At 52.7% G+C, this 4696-nt stretch overlaps 1 long non-coding RNA gene across 4 annotated transcripts; it reads left to right on the top strand.

The window, feature by feature from the left end:
* The first annotated feature begins 83 nt into the window (after positions 1-83).
* LOC132426219 (uncharacterized) lies at positions 84-2298 on the top strand. Of its 4 annotated transcripts, none has more exons than XR_009519639.1 (4): positions 94-301; positions 941-1028; positions 1269-1429; positions 1555-2298. It is a non-coding gene; the product is annotated as an uncharacterized lncRNA (long non-coding RNA). The 4 variants fall into 4 exon arrangements; XR_009519640.1 differs by lacking the exon at positions 94-301 and adding an exon at positions 302-437; XR_009519641.1 differs by lacking the exon at positions 94-301 and adding an exon at positions 446-678.
* The last annotated feature ends 2398 nt before the right edge of the window (positions 2299-4696 follow it).

Raw genomic sequence — 4696 nt, 5'->3', positions numbered from 1 at the left:
GCGAACGGCGGTGACGTCACCAGAGGAGGCGGGGCCTCGGAGAGACGCTTCGCGGCGGCGCGAGGACCGGCCGTCGGCCGCCGTAACGTAACATGGCGTCGCCCGTGGCCGGATCTCGAGGGCCGCGGAAGATGACGTTAGCAGAGGAGTGGGCTGGCTCGGCCGACCTACGTCCCCTTCAGCCCTGAAGTGGACAGAACCCCGACGCGGCGGCTGGCGAGAGCCCCGCCCCTCCACGGACGGCCGCCGGGGGGCGGCCAGGACGCCGGGTTCCCGCGCCGCTGGGAGCGAGGTTGTCGAGGTCAGAAAGTCATTTAGGGAAATATTTGCCAAATAGAGTCGGGTGGGGTCCAGCTCTCGTCCGTTCCCTAGACAGCCCGCGTGCGCTGACCACCTGCGACGTGCCTGGCACAGTTCCAGTTGCTGGGGACACAGTGGTGAGCGAGTCGGGCCCAAACCTTCGCCCTTGCGGGGTCGGCGATCCAGAGGAGGCGGGCGAGGGGACCGAGTGACGGGAGTGCCGCATACCCTGCACATCAGGCCTGCAGGCTCCTGGGCGAGCTTTCTCAAGCCTGGCAACCTCTCTGGTCCCCAGTGCTTTGTCCCAAGGCAGGACTGAGTGATGACGCCCGCGGCTGACCCGCGTCCTCGGGCTTAGCTGCAGGCGACCTTCTCCAGGTACCGCGGCCCCGCACCTACCGGGTCTGGGCCTGCCCTTTCCAGATGCCAGAACGGGGTGGGGGGGACACCAGCGGTCCGGCCCCCAGGGAGTCAGCCCTGCCTTGGGAGGCGGTTCTTACCAGCCACAGACCCCAGCCAGGCTTGTGCATAATCAAGGACAGCACAGAACTGGGGCTTCAGCCCACAGCGGTGCCCTCTCCCTGGAGGGAGGGAGCTCCTGCCTGGCCAACCCCTTTGTTCACCCCTTTGTTCCCCGCAGGCCGGCTTCCTTGCCTGCGCCCAGAGATCCGTGTCATAGCGCAGAATCGGGCTAGTACCTCTTGTGGATGAGGACAGCAAACTTGGAGGTGCTCCCAAGCTTGTTGGCAGACCGAGAGGGGTGGGGACTGGTGTACCAGGCGTGGCCGGGGCCCTTTTCCGAGGAGGGCACGCTGCCCCTCAAGTGAAAAGAAGTCGCATGCAGTGAGCAGGAGGAAGGGTGCCCCAGACAGGGGCAGCTCGTGGTGCAGGGGGGGCCCCCAGCCCGGCCTCCTGGTTCCTCCCGTCCCAGCCGCTATGTCTCTTCCTCTGCCGCCTCCCGCCCACAGCTTGGACCCGGACCTCATCATCTCCGGAAAGAGTACCTGTGTACGAGCCCCCCTTCAGATCCCCCTCTGCCACCAGAGCCACAGCGCCCCGGCCTTTGCACTTCATCCAGACCTGTGAGGGGAGAGGGTCAGGGAGCACCCAGTGCCTCACCCGTCTTCAGGTACCTGGGCGGTGGGGAGGTCAGCAGTCCAGACCCTTCCCATCAAGCCTGCTGTCCTCCGAGATTGGAGTGAGGCCCGACTCTGCCTTTATTCTCCTTGAGTCGGTTTTTCTTCCTTCCGCCAGCAATCCCGAAGCCCAGCACTACGACGTGTTGAAACCGTGTCCTGACATGTGCGTCAGACATAAAGTACTGTCACGTGTATGTTGGTGTCTTTGGTGGACAGGTGCGATTGTGCTGATCTTGTATCCACATTTTAGCTTTCCATCCCCCTAGGATGAAACCCTCACCTTGCTTCCAGTTGCCCCACCCTATGGACGGTCTACAGTGAGGACCCTCCTACAAGGCTCTCTCAGACTACATGTAAGAGTCTGGGAGGTGCATGCCCCAGAGTCGGGGTGTTGGCCAGAGGTCACCAGGTAGTGTTAAAGAGGGCTGCTAAAAGTTCTCTAGGCGGACTGTGCTGGTTCACTTCCCACAGTTGACACAGGCTTGCGAGAGCCAATTGCTAAATTTTCAGGAATTTTATAAGCTTGTCATTAAACACTGCCATTGTTAAAAATGTAACTTCAGGGCTTCCCTGGTGGTGCAGTGATTGAGAATCCGCCTGCCAGTGCAGGGGACACGGGTTGAAGCCCTGGTCCGGGAAAATCCCACATGCCGCAGAGCAACTAAGCCCGTGTGCCACAACTACTGAGCCTGTGCTCTAGAGCCCGTGAGCCACAACTACTGAAGCCTGTGCGCCTAGAGCCCGTGCTCCGCAACAAGAGAAGCCACCACAATGAGAAGCCCGTGCACCACAACAAAGAGTAGCCCCCGCTTGCCGCAACTAGAGAAAGCCCACGCGCAGCAACAAAGACCCAATGCAGCCAAAAATAAATAAATAAAATAAATTTTTTAAAAAATGTAACTTCATTGTATTGTATTCATTCACTATTACCCGTTTCTGTCTGTCTGTTGTAACTGACTGGGATGGCGGAGGTCTGTATAACGTTGTACACCGCGCTTCTCATCGAACCCCACTTTCACAGATAACACACTGGCAGCTTGAATGCAGCAAAGGTGGGAGTACTTACACCACGGATATTGGCAAATGCCACAGATCAGGGCTTGATTGTCTAGACTTAAAGTGATAGAGAGAATGCTAACAATGAAGATTAAACTTAAAAGTATGTTGTGTCCGTAGTCATTACATTGTAAATAGCACACACACGATGTATAAACATATTCTGTAACCTAATTTCTTTCCTCAGTGGAGTACATGTCCAGTGAACCCAAACATCTTTAGCTTTTCTCTAATGAAAAGCAAAAGTAGCAAACCTTAGGCTTGTTTAGCAGTTAATGTTCCAGTGTCTTATTTGGGAATGACGTGGGTACTCGAGGAATTCCTGCTGTGAATGGAAGATATTACGTATCAATATGTCATGTCAGTAAACAAAGGATGTTGTAGCCAACAGTCGCTACAGCCGCATCCCGGACGGTGAGCCACGAGGGAGCTCAGGATGGAGACAGGACGCCACCATCAAACCGTCAGCTGCTGCATCTGCCCCGCCCCGCACAGGGCACCCGGAGGAAGCTCAGGCTGCCAAAGCACGGGATACTGGCCCCAGATGGCTACGATGCGTAGCAAAGGAATGATGTCATTAACGGTGATCCTTTGAAGCTCCGACTACCTGGTCTTTGTTACAAAATACCCTTTGCATCCTGGCCCCTCCCTCACCTCTGCAGAGCAGTCTCTCTGCGTTATCTGAGATGCTGTGTCCTGGACTTAAGTCCTCAGTTTTGTCCACCAAATAAAACAACTCAACTTTTAGGTTGTGCTTTTTTTTTTTTTTTTTCAGTCTACACCATCTAACTTAATTTAGCAGCTCCAAGTTACTAAAAACCTGGAGGAACCATTTTAAGAAGACAGTCCTAGAACATAATTACTCCTAAAGAGTTCATCTAAAAACTCTTACCTCATATACACTTAATTTACTTAAAAGTTTTGACTTGGCCTCTGTGCACCGGAGCCAAATCAAATCTTGGAGGTAGAGTTTTGGGTGAAGTAGAAAAGAATGGCTTTATTGCTTTGCCAGGCAAAGGGGGACACAGGGGCTCATGCCCCTCAAAAGTGTCCCAACCCGGGAGGATTTGGTGAGTTTTATAGCAATGGTTCAAAGGCAGGTTGCTGATAAGGATCTAAGTGTGTGCAGGGCCTGTGCTCCTTTAATCTGGCCTCAGGTGGTCTCTTGATGAGCTTCTCCGGAATGAAGAATGCTAACATCTTCCATTTGTTGGGGGTTTTAGTTCTGTAAAGAGCTCAAAGATATTGTTATGTGCATCCCTTGAGGGGGAACCAGGACCCTGCCCCAAGGCTGCACCATCGTTTCTTGGCCACTCCTCCCTTATTTCTGCATCCCCTCCCTTCCCTGATGAGCAACTGTTCAAATCTACCCCTTGGGACTCAGGGAAGGTCATGGAGGCTGGAGTCTGATCTCTACAAACAAGAAACGGGGGACAAAGAAAGATTTGCATGCCCAGGAGTCTCACAGGGTCCCGCTCTGTTTCAGTTTTATCATATCAAGTTATTTTTCTTGCTGACAAGTTTTGTAACAGGAATAATCAGATCTTAATTTGACTTGTAGTAAAGCTAAGTACAATAAAAGTATTACACTTAGTGCTGATGAGTCTAAAGACATGTCTGTATTAATTAAACCAAACTTGTTTTCATTCATTAAAAATTAATCCTAGATGATATGATCCTGAAATTCATTTAGGTTAGTCTTATATTTCTGAGTATCTACATAAGCACTTAATTTCCCTTAAGCCAATTAAACAGAGCTCTTTTACAAATTAGTTTTGGCAATACCACACATCTACAAACCACACGTGCATAGATACATACAAACAGAGACCCTGCCCTTCTGAAACCAAGCAGAACCCTGTGGGGCTCCTGGGCATGAAAGCCTTTCTGTGTCCCCCATTTCTTGTTTGTAGGAAATAGACTTCAGCCTCCACCACCTTCCCTGAGTCCCAAAAGGCAGGTCCAAACAGTTGCTAATCAGGGAAGGGAGGGGATGCAGAGACAAGGGAGGAGCTGCCGAGAAACAATAGTGCAGCCTTGGGGCAGGGTCCTGCACCACAACTACTGAGCTTGTGTGCCTCAACTAAAGAGCCTTTGTGCCACAAAGTACAGAGCCCAGGTGCTCTGGAACCCGTGTGCCACAACTAGAGAGAAGCCCACCCACGGCAACGAAAGATCTTGCGTGCTGCAACCAAGACCCA

The sequence above is a fragment of the Delphinus delphis genome, chromosome 5, assembly GCF_949987515.2.
Source record: "Delphinus delphis chromosome 5, mDelDel1.2, whole genome shotgun sequence".
NCBI classification, from domain to species: Eukaryota; Metazoa; Chordata; class Mammalia; order Artiodactyla; family Delphinidae; genus Delphinus; species Delphinus delphis.
This window is presented reverse-complemented; position numbering and strand designations above follow the sequence as displayed.